At 34.5% G+C, this 16198-nt stretch overlaps 1 long non-coding RNA gene across 1 annotated transcript; it reads left to right on the top strand.

Moving 5' to 3' along the window:
- Positions 1 to 15245: 15245 nt before the first annotated feature.
- Positions 15246 to 15876, top strand: LOC132708641 (uncharacterized). Its single transcript, XR_009620007.1, has 3 exons — positions 15246 to 15302; positions 15709 to 15767; positions 15823 to 15876. It is a non-coding gene; the product is annotated as an uncharacterized LOC132708641 (long non-coding RNA).
- The last annotated feature ends 322 nt before the right edge of the window (positions 15877 to 16198 follow it).

Raw genomic sequence — 16198 nt, 5'->3', positions numbered from 1 at the left:
AAATAAAATTCTCTCCGACGCCTCGAAAAACCTCAATGCCAAACTTTGTCCAAAATTTATAGGCCCCTTCACGGTTAAGCGTAGAATAGGAGGTTGGACGTATGAGTTGACGAATAGTCAGGGTAGGTCGTCGGGTGTTTGGCATATTAAAGATTTAAAACCTACTTATTTTGCTTCTGATGACGATTGATTTAGTTTTGGTGAACAACTGGTTTGGATTTACAATCTATTCTTCAGACAGTTGTTTTTGTGGGTTAGAGGTGGGTTACTTACTTATTAATAAGCACTAAAGTTTATGAATTTTCTGTGTCTAAACTTTTCAGTTGCTGTTTGAAGGCTGTACATCGATGCCTCACCAGTCTGTTATTCTTTTGACAGATTTGGTAAGCTTTTTTTATATACTAATTCATATTGAAAGTGTTGGAGAGTTATAACCAACAAGGTAGGGCTCCTGCGAGCCCTCACCTTTTCTTTCCCGATTAGTGTCTTTGGTCTTGTTTATGCCAGGTTGATCTTGCGCGGCCGCGTGCGTCGGTTTCGCTTGGTGGTGGAGGTGCAATCCTGTGGGCTGTTGTGAGGGCTAATACACGAGACTTGTTTACCGCTGTAGTAACCTATGCAATTTTGGCCTACTAGGTCGACTTAACATCGCGGTATATAGATTACCGACGGCCTAGTGTTACCACTCTAGTCTGGAGGTTTTCCCTTCTGCTTCCGGTGGATTCGTCGTTGCGCTGTTGTTGGGGATCACTTGGGTATAGCTAATCTTTTTTTTTAATTTTGTTTTCGGTTTTTTTATACGGCTCTCTGGCCCAATGGGTGTCGTGCGGTTTCACTGCTGCGTCTCGCAGGTATGTGTTGGTGAGTGCGATGGATGTCTTTGGCGTGGAGCTTAATATTGGGGGGCTCGAGATTGGCCCGAATGGTAGCTTCGGCGAGCCAATCAAATTATGGGAGGTCTCAGCTACTGGTATTCAAGTGGCCCGCCTTAGGTGTGGTAGTGTCTGATGTGCGACAGTAATAGGTTAGGGATTAACCTGTCAAAATTATTCAATTGGTATCAGTGGATGCGCAGGCTCCACTAGGTAGTGTCGAGCGCAACAAGAGTGCGCGCGATACTGCTGTTTCACTAGTTGTAAGTTCTTGTTTTTTTTTCTTCGGGCTTCGAGTTTTCGGGTGATGTTGCTGCTCTTTCACTAATATTTAAGTTTTTTTTCGGGCGTTTCGGCAAGTTGTACACTATTTTGCTGTTCTGGTGGAAGTCCATGTGTCGATCGGTGTTCACCTCTGAGGGGGAGTGTGACGGTTTCATATTTCAATGGTAAAATTTAGCATTTTTAAAGTACCAGTGCTGGCACATTTGCGAAGTAACGGGTTTATTTTATTAGTACCTTGTAGAATTAATTGTACTGTCCATTTCCTTCACCTTTTGCTGTTTGGCGAGTGCTTCTTAACAATTAAAATTCTTGTTTATTAGGTTCATATCGATTTTGCGATTTGAACACACGTTCTTTTGTAGACTCGGTTTCTTTAGTTTTGGACTTGTACTCCCCGGCCGATTGTGTTGCCGAACCATAAATATTTTATGCTGCAATGGTTGTGTGCGTGGCCCCTTGTTCGCTTGGTTTTCTCTTAAATGACACAGGTTTACTGAGAGATACTAATGCAAAAAACAGAGTATTAGTTGCGCATTAGAAGGAGTCATAACCATTACCATCTGTCACCCTATGAAACTAGGGACCACATTTGCTTTTCATTGCTTCGGTATTCCTTGGCGAGCCTAGTAAACATTGTTTTGTTTCTTAACCTATTCTTCCTCGATTTTCTACGACTGGCCTACGGTCGCCACCATAGATAGCGTTCGGGTAGTTCGATCTCGTTGACGCAACCTCGATTCTTTGGCACGGCACGGCCATCCCCACAGATATAGTTCGGTTGTTCGTTCTACGGGCGGCGTACCGTCGACTAGGTTGGCAAGAGTGGCGTTTTCCCTCTAATTTTTTTGTGCCCGTTTAGCCTTTTAATAAAACTGGTTGTCTGAATCGTCCGGCATTTTGTACGCTAGCTTTTGAAGCTTGGGGTTGTGGCAGGTTTTCTTTTGTGTGACCGATTTCTTTTTGAGCCGGTAGTGCTACCCCAATAAGAGGGGGATATGTAAATTGGTCACTAATTTATGATTTCCCATACTTTTGGATCTATTTGGAGTTTGGAATGGGAATCTTCTTCAACGAGGGATTTTGAAAAGAATTGTTATTGCCCCACATTTCCAGAAAACCCCCGAATCGAGTATTGTACGTATTGTTGCTCCGTTTCCCGCAAACCTTCCACGTGGTTTCTTCTTTCACCGGAATACCAGACCAGACTTGGTGTCTTGCAGTGTATGCTGTCTCTTGGGTACATGTTTAGTTGTGGAGTTTCCCCTATCGAGCAGCCGGCTTTCCGGACGGACTTTGCTGGGTTATATGGGACTGTCCCCCTGCGGCTGTTCCACTGAGCCACCATTCCATCTTGGCTTGGTTCCCGGGATAGTGACAGACAGCTGTGTAACGTTCGGGACAGCTTGAAGTTTGGGTAGTTTAAGTGGCCTGTTCTCTTCAAGAACGGTTTGCGGAACTTATAGTCTTAAATTATAGTGTCTTATATTCTTTTGCACCGCCAAAACTTGAAGGTGAGATTTGACACTCACACCTACCACCAGGTTGGAGGAAATAAATTATTGTTCGTGATTCACTTGTTTATTTCCTTTACGGGTTGGAACCTCGGGTTGATAAGTTTACCTTTTTTGAATCACGTGGCGCCTACCTACCACCTTCCGGGACTGACCGAGGTGCCCTTCACCGCCTTCCAAATTGGCTTTGATTTAGTATTTTTTTCTACTTCATTAATTTTTCTTGATTGTTAATGAGCTAGCCTAGGCATTGTCTTACCTCACTATTAAATTACGAATTTAATTCATTAATGCGTTTCTTTTTCACGACCCTGAGATTGAGATGTAAGAAGTTTTAATGGGTGTAATAATCAGTTTGAAACATAAAGACGAACAACAATTTTTAAGCGACTGTCTTGTCATATTTCAAAAAAAAAATCAAAAATTTTAAAACAAGCGTCACCAATGCTAAAAGTAAATGCCAAGTTTTTGAGGGGAAGACGAGACCGAAGTGAAATATGTTTCTACCAAATGCGTTATCGACTCGAAACGAATTTAAACGAATGGTTCGTTGAAAAAGTTCAAGGTCAAATTTTAAATAAATTATCTGAATTTCAAGAACGCGATTCTGGATTTTGATTGATCAGTGGCCTATACTTCTTTTACTGCAGAAGAACGTCGCCAACAACACTTACCCGCTTCATACATTTATTATGAGAACTTCTTAAGAACTGAAAATTGTCCAACACCGATGTATCTAAACCAAATTCATATATTTGAAAAATCCAACGTAGTTTCCGTAATTGTGTACGTTTTAGAGTTAATTCAAAACAGTTAAAGTTTTTATTCGGTGTTACCAGGCCGTTTAACTGAGGAAAAACGCGAAAAACGTGTCAATTTACTATTAATTCAAAATAAGTATTATGCAAAAATTAATTGTTTTGATGCGGAACCGACGACAACGACGACGACAGCGGCAGAGGACCATAAATGTGAAGAATAAATAAAATATCATTATTATTAAATTAAAAATTAGTTAAGATTAGTGTCATCCCAGATATTACGGACATACGACTAACGCTAAGCGGAGAATATTACCCTCATGAACGCTCGCGCTTGGACTTTGACAAAAACGATTTTGTGCAAACGCATCACAATTACACCGATTTCTATCCTAGTTATAAGGGATATGAGGAGAGACGCGCCCTGCTCAACTACGAAACGTTCAAAGTCAAGCCGTATTCGTCATAGATTGTTCTAGATGAACCTACAATTTTCCTAAAGTTATCGTAATAAATACGAGTCAAGGGTCAAGGGTAGACATGCGGTTCGTGACGGTGGACATCCAAGGGTTCCAGCTGCAAGACGGCGAGGGCTTCGTGGTGAAGAAACTGGCAACTTGTAATGGCAGCCAAAGTTACCATTTTATATTCAAGCCGCCGAAGGAATATGGACGGCTGTCCTGCGCCGACAAGCGGGGGTAGAGTGGTTGGAGATAAACATAATGGGCTGATGGACAGCCTCGTCGTCGTCATGGAAGCCTACGATCATTAACGTACCCGCCACCACCAGCACCACCCGTGCAACTGTGCCTCCCCCGAAGTTTGCAAAGGCCGAACTGCCAAGGGGTGTAAAATACTACATTGTTAAAAATAAAATAACTTTTGAAGATTTTGTTGATTGTTTGAAAAATTTAAAAGAAACATGCTACTCAACGAACCTTTCGTTCTTTTACGCACGACGTATTTAGTATCGAACAAACTAAAGTGGCGCCAAGTCAGTATGACGACAAAAGATATCTTATAGCAACCACGTTTCATACTATTCCGTGGGGGCATTACAAGGCACTGTAATTTTTTTTATTTGTTGCAGATAATGACCGAATTGTTGATGTTGAAGTGAAAACGTTCATTCTATTGCACATTTTCTGCTTGAACCAACCTTACCGTGGACACTAACTCTACAGCTAATGGAGATGTATCCCACATGTAGGAGGAACCATATTAATGCACTTACTGTCAGATGTGAACGGCCACCTCCACCAGATTTGAGTTCGATAACACTTCAAAAGAAAGCATCGTTGGAACATCGGAATCCCATTTTGGTATGTCCAAAGGATACAACAGACCCTCCATTTGAGCACCATAGTTTTTGTTTATGGGAAAAATACTATTTAGTGAGGACCCGAACCGTGCTCGAATCAGGATTATTGGTGTTCTTTGTTTGTGAATCGTGCAAAAACGCTTTGAAAAATTTTAATAATAAGTCAAATTACGAATTTGACAAATCGACCGAAGCCCATGCATTAATAAATATTTTATATTCGTGGCCAGGGTCTTTTGTTTTTAAAAACTACTCCCTTAGAACATAACACAAATTTAAAACACTACTTTATTTAAACTGGACAATTACAGAATAATAACCAACTAGGTTTTAACAAATTTCTACTGAATATAAGAAAATCCGTTGTTCCTGCGGCGTGCCGGGTATTTATACAGTAGCTGGACCATGGACCTCGAAGAGTTCCAGAACGTTGAGGAATCACGCGCTTCTTAGTCAGCATTACTCAGCAGACAATGTAATCCAATACTAATGACTATGAGGTTTAATAATAAGGTTATCCTGACATTGAGATTGTTGTAAACAAACAGACTAAATTACTCCATATAACAACTCCCTTTTTCAAAAAAAAAATTGTTGCTTTAACAATGCAATAACTTTTAAAGCAAAATAATTATACTATATTTTTGATTGGATTCGGAGCCATGTCTTCTTCATCTTCTTCTATTGCTTCTCCAACTCTAATACTTGGTCTTCTTTTTACGAGAATTCTTGGTAATATTCGTAAAATATATTCTTCATTATTTGCTAACCGCCTTTTATGATTTTTACATTTAAAATAACAAAATAAAATATTTTTGAATATAAGGTTTATTTATTAAATCATCTAGATTTTTTGAATATTGATCAAGTTTATGTTTTGCAATTTCTAATTCATTAAAATTAACGTTACTTAACTTTAAGCGTCGTAAGTTAGGCAATTTTATTTTTTCTGGTAAAACTTTACAAAAATCACATAGAATGATTACCGCATGTGTTTCATAGGATATATTTGAAATTTTGATTAAATCTGCTTGTACTTTTGTATTTCCAATAAAAGAACTACAGTAAGGATACAAAGTTAGAATTGTATTTTCTATAATTACTTCAGAATACGGTTCATGATGTGGGCATTTAATAGTAATTGGTAATTATTCTGATACACTTATTACCCATTGTTGGTTTTTAATTTTTGAATGTTATTTTCTTTAGTATATAACAAAACAATTTGACAAGTATTTGGAACAGACAATTGACTTTTAAATAATTGAGCTTCACATTGGGCATTTGTATCAATTGGATAATGAAATAGATTTTCACATAATCATGCGTAATATGCGTTTTTACAATTTTCTATACTTTCAATAGGAATGTACATTTCTGAATCATCATCTTTCGCGAGGTGTTTTTGTGAAACAGACAAAATGTGATGTAATCCTGTTCGATTATCAAGAATCGGAATTTGAAATATCTTATACAATATATAATGTTCAGGTTCGATAAGAGGGATTTATAAAAGAAAAACTAAACTATCTTCAGTTTAAAATGCTTTATTAAGACGATGTCTTTGATGGAATTATGTCAAATGGCAAACTATTTCTTCTCATATTTTGCGAAATAGTTTTAAAAGACATGATTAAATCTTTTGGAGTAATAATTGAAGTATGAATTTAATGAATTTAATTTTTTACGAATGTAATTGCGTTTAAAATATCATTCAAGTTTTCTTCAATAAAGAGAAAACATTCCATTAATTGTTCGCATATGTCTAAAATTTGTACCTTTGATTTGATTTGATAAATTTTAAATTATCCGATATATCATAAATTGATTCCTCAATTTCTTTAATATTCTTGTTAAAAGTTTCTTCGTCAATTTGTAATTTTCTTATAGTTTTGTTAGAATTCTTAATAACTGGTGTTGTTACTGTTATTTGTTTTTTCATTAGCTCTTCAAATTGATGTTCATCCTTTTCGATTTTATTAATGCATTCATTATAATATTCTCCATCAGAAGCGTCTAAATTTCCCGTTATAAATTTCCACACAGATCCTAAAGCATTATTTCTTATATATCGCTTAAATCTAATAGAAACATCAATTTCTATTTCGGAAAACTTAGTTTCTAAGGTATTTGATAATTGTGTTAGTAATGATAAATGTGTTTGCACTTCAGCTTTGAAAGCATACGTTCGATTATTTGAAGCTGTTACTAAACTAAGTAAGCTATTTAATATTTTGTTATTATTTTTAAATACGTTTTTTAATTGTTTAGTATGCTTATATACATTTATCGTTGGAAACGATAAGGCGATTAATTAGTTGCTTCTATTGATGTAATTACGATAAAGAATCTTAAAAGAGAGAAAAGTTTCAATCAGCATTTTCTTGTATAGAAATATCATGTTTACCTTCTTTTTCGTGAAAAGGTTTTGATCTGTCGAAATTAATTTTAGTTTTTACACCTGATTTTAAATAAAGAGCAATACCAGAATTTTCAAAGATTTCAGTTAATTCAAATGGACCATTAAATTTATTAGGAAATTTTCCTTTTATTTGCGATTCTTTGATTTAAACTTTATCTCCTACTTGAAATTGATGTTGTTTAGAAACATGTTTATCAAATCTAATTTCTTTTCGCGGAGTAACCACCGATATGAAAAGAAAATGGGCGGCGAGCTCGGAAGAGCTTTAAAGTGGACTGTAGGCTTTAACGATTTAGAAATACTACCGATCGCCAAACGGGCCGCTAAAGAACTTTAAGGTCTCACCTTAAGCGCACGCCTCCGTCTCCTCAGCAGGCCTGCTTCCTCTTTGCTGTAAGTTTTGCTACTCAATTCGCAGAACTTACTGGTGTTACGCCACGGACAACATAAAAACGCACAACGAAAATCTTTAGAATTAAAGTTCCCTTCCCGGAAAACGCGCAACAGATCTCGCTGCTGCCGCACACGGAATGTTAATACACTCCCGATCGGCTTGACCCAAAAAAAACTTTAACGGCAATACCGCGGTAAAAAATGTTCCAGCAACTTAAATTTTTATTTGAGTACGCACAAAATTATTTGTCCCAAAAACCCGACTAAACATAAGAAAACTTTCTCTCTTTGCAAATTACCAAAAAATAAAATAATAAAAAAAAATTATATATGTACAAGGACAGACGTGTGATCTGTCCAAAATCTTTCCTTTGACCTTTGTTTTTGTTGTTGAGTTTTTTATCTTGCTTAGAGTATTTAAATCTCTTACATATTTTGTAATTAATTCTTTTTCATTATAGACTGCCGGTGGTGGTCTATTTGACGTATGGCCAAATATTAATTGCCATGTGTTGTATTAACATAATTGTTATAAGAAATTACTGCATAAAGTAATGCACTAACGGATTTTCCATTTTTGAAATTCGAAGCATTTCTAACAAGGTTGCATGAAATATTTCTAAAGAACCGTTTTGATTCTGGATGATCTACATTTAAAAATGTTAATTTAATGTTATACAAATTACATAAATCCTTTTGTTTATATATATATATATATATATATATATATATATATATATATATATATATATATATATATATATATATATATATATATATATATATATATATATATATATATATATACATATATATATATATATATATACATATATATATATATATATATATATATATATATATATATATATATATATATATATATATATATATATATATATATATATATATATATATATATATATATATATATATATATATATATATATATATATATATATATATATATATATATATATATATATATATACATATATATATATATATATATATATATATATATATATATATATATATATATATATATATATATATATATATATATATATATATATATATATATATATATATATATATATATATATATATATATATATATATATTTATCTTACTATCCCTATGGCGTCTATCTATTGTGAAATTACATTCACTAGAGCATCAGTGTGCAAGGAGCGTCAGTATATTGATGCTCTAAGCTTTAGCGATGTTTTAACATTGCCAACGCAACTGTTACACCATGAAAAGGCGATTGAACGAATAATCCGAAGACGCCATATTTATCACTGAATAAACGTGAAAAGTATAATTTAGTTCCTAGCAAGATTATGTGTATATTTACATTGAGTATATTGTATGGATACTTGTTCGCGTCTAGAGCGTCACACATCTTGGCATCAATGTTAAGGGTAAAATATTTACAAATCTGTTTTAATCATATACTTATTCGCGTATGAAGCGTCATTATTAACTTATTATTTCGGTTATTTTCGCCAGTTCTGGTGTGCGTTGAGTGTAGCAAGCGTCAAGTATAAAGACAAATAGGTGGTAGGTACGTATTCAGTAGGGGGACTTTTCAAATTGTCGTGATTTTTTGGCATTTTTCTGTTCTATTTCTAGATTGTTTTAGAATGAATAGGAGTAGCAAAATTATAATGCTTGCTCGTAATAAGATTAATAGTGATTGTTTAGACATTTTAAAAATTCCTAAATATCAATCACAAGACACCGATAGAAACGAACAAGAGCGATTTCTAAGTAAATGGTCTGGTAAGTACACAACTATTTGTGTGTGTGTGTGTGAAAACGTTTTTAGCTTTCTTCTTCCTATGAACTTATTTTCTAAAGTGCCGGTTACGACGAATTTGTTATCGTCAAGCAAAAGAAAAATTGAATTTTCTCCAGCTCGGTAAATAGTAAATTTCAAAAAATTATAAGGTGTGCTACTCAAAAATTGAAAATTACATACTGTCGAAAAATTGAAAGTTTTAAAAGTTTTTAAAAGTTATAGCGTATTCCCACTTTCATATGGCACCCGCATATTGCAAAAATATAGAGAATTATTCGGTTTTTGCTTTTAGCTTGCAGTACTTTGCAGCTTTCATATTTTGAACACAACAAATTGTTATATAGAGAAACGTAGAAAAACCCCAAAACATGAAAACTTATTTGGTGTTTTACAAATAAAGCGGGTGGCACAAGCACACCCAAAATCACCTAAAACAAAAAGTTTGTATTAAAATTGTATACAGAATACACAAAAATATGGTTAATTTTGGAAAAAAAAAATTGTACAGATACTAGAAATAATTCTGCAAAAATTGTCATTTATTTTCCAAAAGTACACCTTTGCTTAGCTGTGTTACTCTAATCTTAGCTGGGATTTATACACCGTGCTCAAAAATATTGTTTTTTTGAACATCTTGTATGAACGGTACTTTTAAAAGATAAAATAAACACCGATCTACACGCAAAGAACGTATATCCCCAACTGCTGTAATAAATAAATAAAAATCTTTTTTTTTATACTTTCAGATCGTAACCAATCATATATGGAAAGTGCTACTATAATCGAAATATTCGGAATTTTAAATTAATAAAAATTAAAACAATTTTAAAATATCAATAATAGACAAAGTTTTTCCAGAATCTCGACTTCACTAACAAGTAGACGCATGTTTTTTTAGTTCTATTTTATAACATTTAGGCCATTTAATTGCTGTAATACTTCAAACGTGCATTCAGCATCTACAAATTCAATTAAGTTTTTTTTAGCATTAAACAAAAAACCAATTTAACAATTAGCAAATTAATTCAATTTGAAACTTTTACTGCACATAACAGAACCAAAGTTGGGCTAAAATTTTAAGACCGCTAAAATTTTTATTTTTCCCGTTTGAAAAGTAACTAATTAATTCAGTTACATGCATAATAATTATTTTCTTTTGTAGATACCGAATACGAAGAAGCGGTAACTTCCAATGGTTCTCGACAGAGCTTAAATGAAATCACTGAATCCAATCCATCACAAAATTTGGAAGAGTTTAAACAAAATGGGGAAAGAAGGAAAGAAAACACAAAAAAAGGACTTTTGTATGTATTCTGAAAGCTATCTATTAAATTTTGCTCGACATGTATGTAGGGCCACATAGTATTGAAAATAGCGTGCAGAAAATTATCTCTTTGTCAGCTAGAGATCCTGAAAGAAGAAAATTGTTGAATTTCTTATTAAGAAAAGGCAGCTTTTTAAATAGTAGCGTATTTCAGAAGCCTGTTAGAAAACAACAATCTAGCCAAAAAATATTACCCTGCACAAACTGTAAAGGTTTTTTTGCCTCAAAGCAGCTTTGGCGTCACAGGAAAAAATGCATGGGAACATCGGATAAATTACACCAAGCGAAAGGACAAAATTTGTTTCTTGAGAATTGAGAAAAAAGGGAAGTCATTCATTACTTTTCCAAACATATAAAAAAAATGTCAACCTCCTAAATAGTTTGAATGTTTAGCACTGAAAGAAAAATATCCAGGACTGTTCGACAATAAAGACTGGCCAAAAATCAAAGCCTTCGTTCAAAATGAATATATAAAGAAAAGGAGTTTGAAGTAAAATCGCAACCTTTTTGTTTGCAAATGCTTTTATAGATATATAGATCACACAGAAGTGTAAATTTTATTTTGTTTTGTCTCTAGCTTTAGTTTTTTTTTTAATAAGTAATATTTTTGTGGAACAGTACTAGTTTCAATAGTTAATGTGTGTGTGTGTGTGTGTGTGTGTGTGTGTGTGTGTGTGTGTGTGTGTGTGTGTGTGTGTGTGTGTGTGTGTGTGTGTGTGTGTGTGTGTGTGTGTGTGTGTGTGTGTGTGTGTGTGTGTGTGTGTGTGTGTGTGTGTGTGTGTGTGTGTGTGTGTGTGTGTGTGTGTGTGTGTGTGTGTGTGTGTGTGTGTGTGTGTGTGTGTGTGTGTGTGTGTGTGTGTGTGTGTGTGTGTGTGTGTGTGTGTGTGTGTGTGTGTGTGTGTGTGTGTGTGTGTGTGTGTGTGTGTGTGTGTGTGTGTGTGTGTGTGTGTGTGTGTGTGTGTGTGTGTGTGTGTGTGTGTGTGTGTGTGTGTGTGTGTGTGTGTGTGTGTGTGTGTGTGTGTGTGTGTGTGTGTGTGTGTGTGTGTGTGTGTGTGTGTGTGTGTGTGTGTGTGTGTGTGTGTGTGTGTGTGTGTGTGTGTGTGTGTGTGTGTGTGTGTGTGTGTGTGTGTGTGTGTGTGTGTGTGTGTGTGTGTGGGTGGGTGTGTGTGTGATGTGTGAAATCACAAGAATAAATATAATAACCAGAATAGACCAAGCGCTAATGACAGAAAAAATGGAACAATTTTTTCTATTCTGCTACACATACGTATAACTTCAAGATTTTGAAAAATATATTTAAAAATCCTTATGTGTACACCAAAATTCTTCTTCGAGTGATAAATTTTCGGAAATCCTCTGAATTCCACTTGATTCCCACGGAATGCCACATAATTCCTTTATAATTCTTTTTCTATAAGCATTCACCTTAAACTAATAAGGAACAAAAATATGGTAGTTATCATAAAATAATACATAAATTAAAAAAATCAATTAGTACAATTACAAAATAGTTTATAAATAGTGTAATTTGCCATCTAGGGTGGTCCGTAATTAATGCGCTAAAAAGCAATCGAAAGCGGTATTTTACTTGTGTATGTGGATAAATTATTGCAACATATTGTCTCAAAACGTTTGCCTAAAATTCAGATGTTTTAAATATATATGGAATTTTGTTTCCATGCGGTACCTGTCGCGTTTTTTGGGTCGGATGTTCCGTGCTCCGTTAGGACGATCCGCAAGAACGCGACCGGTACGACCGAGCGTTCTTTCGGCTTTCCGGCAAGCTGAACCTGTTCCTAGCTTCGTTCCATGTCCTTGCAATTTTCTGAAGATAAGGGGTGATCTGTGGTACGAAATTGTCCGTATTTGCTATTACGCGGAAATCTTTGTTGATGTCATCGAGGGTCCTTAATTCTCTCCCAAAGGTGAGGTAAGCAGCAGATTGCTTAGTTGTTTCATTCCATGCGCTGTTCATAGCGAATCTGATCGTCGCCAGTTTCTCGGGCCATGAACCATGGTCTTCTTTAACAAGCATTGCTAGTCTTGGTTTGAGATCTCTGTTTTTCCTTTCAACCATATTTGCTGATGCTTGGTACAATGGTATAAGCGTTTCCTTGATGTCTAGTATATAGCATACTTGTTGCATGACGGCTGACACAAACTGTACACCGTTATCGCTAATTACTTTTCTAGGCAAACCATACCGGAAAAATACTTCGTCGATGAGAGTCCGTGCGCATTCTTCGGCGGTGGCTCTCTTTAAGGCAAATAACTCAACCGACTTTAATGAGTTGTCTTCGACAATGAAGGTCATTCGGCTATGTATCGCCTCATTCCGGTGAAGTAATATCGTTTGGCTATTCTCTGTAAAGTTCGCTCAACACCATAATGTGCAGCACTTGGTGAGACGTGCTACTCTTGGAGAACCTTTTCCCTCTCGTGGCTAGGGACAACCAGTTGAGCTTCTTCTTCCTCTTCTTCTGAAGAATACTTGTACAGAACTCCCTGAGATGTTAGATATCCACGGTCTGTCCATCGTGCAATATCTTCTGAATTTGTTGATTCGAAACTCCTGATTATTTTTTCGAGTTCCGGGTCTTTTAGTTGTTCTATTCTTATCTCTTCGGCGCTAAGATGCGGCAGTTCGATCGTTACCATGCAGATTTCGCAAGTCCTTTGTTCATCATGTGCGCAAGGCGGTAGCGATAGGGTATCTGCTACCACGTTCCGTTTGCCTGATAAATATTCAATCTTTACGTCATAACCTTGAATTTGCAAAGCCCACCGCGCTAGACGTCCTGTGGGTGACTTTAGATTGAGTAACCATCTCAAAGGTTGATGATCGGTTTGCACTACGATAGATGAGCCTTCTATGTAGCCTCTAAATTTGTTCAGTGCCCATACTACTGCTAAAGCTTCCCTTTCTGAAGTGGAGTAGTTCCTTTCGGCAGATATATATATATATATATATATATATATATATATATATATATATATATATATATATATATATATATATATATATATATATATATATATATATATATATATATATATATATATATATTTATATACATATATATACATGTACATACACACACATTATATATATATATATATATATATATATATATATATATATATATATATATATATATATATATATATATATATATATATATATATATCGTATATCGGACGCAAAATAGTTTTGCCCAATAATTCTGTTACCATGGATTATAAATAAACCAAATTTAGACGATTCACTCAGTATCCACCATATCTTTCTGATTCGTTTTAGTTTGCCCTTCTGTGAGTTTCAGAACTGTGGTAACGAATGCTCCGGAAGCAATTTCGTTTGCGATATGGAAAACGTATATTTTTTTTAGTTCACGAAATTGGCACCACGTGGCGTAATGATCGTATACATGCCCGTACATTATTTTTCATTTTAAGGGCTATTTTGAGTCCTTGGCGGGAATATTTTCTCACAGTAATGGCAACGTTGCAATATATTATTTTATGGTTTATTTTGAACTTTGTGTCTTCATCGACGCTTTGATTTTGTTGTATTTCCATCATCCATGCATTATGTTAAACTTTTTTTGAATTAGTTTATGGATTAAATTTGTGTTTGTTTGTTGAATTCTTTAAGTGCTTTTGGGTGGTAAATATTATTGAAATGCAATAAACAAAGAAAAATGCTCCTATTACTCCTGGTTGGATGCGCTGAGTAAAAGACAAATTTTTATTAGCCGTTAGCATTTTTATAATTTTTTCAGTTTTTAAAATAAATTTAAAACAAGACGACTTGCATTTCCAGATTGTATTCTCTTTGTCTCTCAACATCTATTCACTTTTTCCCATCACCAAATAGGATATATTAAAAAAGAACCTACATATATCTCGATTATTATCAACTGTCGAAGACTTTTCAGAGGATGCACTGAGGAAAATATTAAATTTTATTATCTGTTAGTCGTTTTATGACTTTTTCCTTTAAAAAAAAAAACAAAACTTCTTGGATTGAAGGAATAGTGTGTTAAAATGTTAAAAACAATTAAGGAACACTAAAAACAAAATTGGATACCTCTATTTCAAGTATTTCAAGTATTATCAACTTTCGAAATCAATACGTTTGGTCAAATTGCTACTTTCTCTATGTTCATTGAAAAAATTAAATTTGGCAACACAGAGGGAAGCAAAATGGTGCACTGAATGAAAAGTATAAATAAATGGTGGCAATTTAATACTTGGTGTAGACATAGTATACCATACAGTATATTTTATTTATTTCACTGCGCGCATCATTTTGCTTCCATTTACGGAAAAAGTAGACAGCGTCGCTGGGCGATATTCTAAGGTTAAATCATAATATCGGATGCATATTAGTTATCCAGCTCGCATGGTTTAAGTATGTGCAAAATGGAGAATGAAGTAAAACAGTAAATTGTTAACTAAGAAAAATGATGATATTATATTTTAGTAACTTTTGCAGGGTGATTTTTCGCCACATTCTACATTCGACGATAGCGATGCCGACGCAGAAGTTTTTCCAGATAGATCGTCGTCAGACTCAGAAATAGAGATCTGTAAATTTAAGAAGGTAATAATAAATAACTTGGACGATTACCCAAGAGCAAGAAACTTTCCGCTAAAAAACAAAACAATTCTTTGCTTTGATCGTTTAATTATTTTTTTTTTCTTGTGTTTGGCTTCTTTTCACATACACTTTCTTATTATATTTTCAAATAAGTGAGGGAGTGTTAAACCATACCTTGGAAGTTTCTTTTTGTGGTAATTTAACAAGGTATCTTGCAATATAAAAAAATATATTTAAAGCATATCATAACATTTTGGTTGCAAATCGTCGGTTTCAGTCAATTTTTTCAAAACTGGTTCAGTGATTTAGAGGCTTTATCTCTAGTCTTTTATTCTAGTATAAACAAGAATGTCTTCACTTTGCTTTGTCATGTTATTTTAACATTCTATAACCTGGTTTTCATTTACAGAAAATTACGGTTTTGCAGAATATTCGAGTGCAAAATTCAGAGGAATCCAACCAGACTCTGTAAGTATTGTCAGCTATTGGTGGCGTATATTTTACGGATTAAAAACCGTTTCAGGACGAAACCACGGATACAAAAATAAACACAATTAAAGCTTTGAGAAATACAAAAGAAAATAAAAAATATACTAGGAAAAAGGACGTGTGCTACTTTTGCGAAAGCAATGTTCAAAATTTTCCTCGACATATCGAAAGGAATCACCCGTATGAATTAGAAGTATTGCAAATTTTTTCCAAACCTAAAAAGAGTGAGGAAAGCAGAAAACTTTTAGCCCTATTAAAAAAGAAGGGCAATTTTATTAAAAATTCCGAAGCTTGTGTCAAACCGATGAAAGAAGCACGGGAGCCAGAGAACTCATTTTTGCCATGCACAAACTGCTTGGGATTTTACAGATCGAAATTTTTATATCGACACACAAAGAAGGGCTAGTTCA

Source organism: Cylas formicarius, unplaced genomic scaffold, assembly GCF_029955315.1.
Source record: "Cylas formicarius isolate icCylForm1 unplaced genomic scaffold, icCylForm1.1 PGA_scaffold_12__32_contigs__length_19106922, whole genome shotgun sequence".
Taxonomy (NCBI): domain Eukaryota; kingdom Metazoa; phylum Arthropoda; class Insecta; order Coleoptera; family Brentidae; genus Cylas; species Cylas formicarius.
Note: the sequence above shows the minus strand (reverse complement) of the source record. Positions and strands in the feature narration are given on the sequence as shown.